Below are 479 nucleotides of genomic sequence, written 5' to 3' on the forward strand. Positions count from 1 at the left end.
CTAAAATAGTAAATACAAGTTCAACGTGCTGCCTGGCCGGTTATACATATTGCGTGCGCCGCCGCATCACCCTAATGTTTGAGGTTGAATATACATCCGCGAAGTAATTCTATGCACCGCACGCGCCAGTCATCGCTAAAGCTCCGCCCCTTCAGGTGACTTACGAGATCGACTGCCTTGGAGTATTGTAACTCTTTAGTGCAGTTCTCGGACGGACGTAGCGTAGCAGTAGACGCACCAATGTTGTACATGTTTTGTTAGGTTCTTACTTTTCGTCACTTTTGGCGTCTTTGCAGTTCATGGTGGAATTCTTAATACTACACCGTTGGATGGTACATTAGTACATGTATTTTAAATAAGAATATATCTGCATGCATGCGCAAGAATATACTGTCTGGCAGTCACATGCCTGACGTAATTATTCTAAATCTACGCCTGGGGCAATGAGATAATGGAGTTCTAGTCACTTCCCCTTTCTG

This window comes from Diadema antillarum, unplaced genomic scaffold, assembly GCF_040938485.1.
Source record: "Diadema antillarum isolate AM-2024a unplaced genomic scaffold, OU_Dant_1.0 seq00000264_RagTag, whole genome shotgun sequence".
Lineage (NCBI taxonomy): Eukaryota > Metazoa > Echinodermata > Echinoidea > Diadematoida > Diadematidae > Diadema > Diadema antillarum.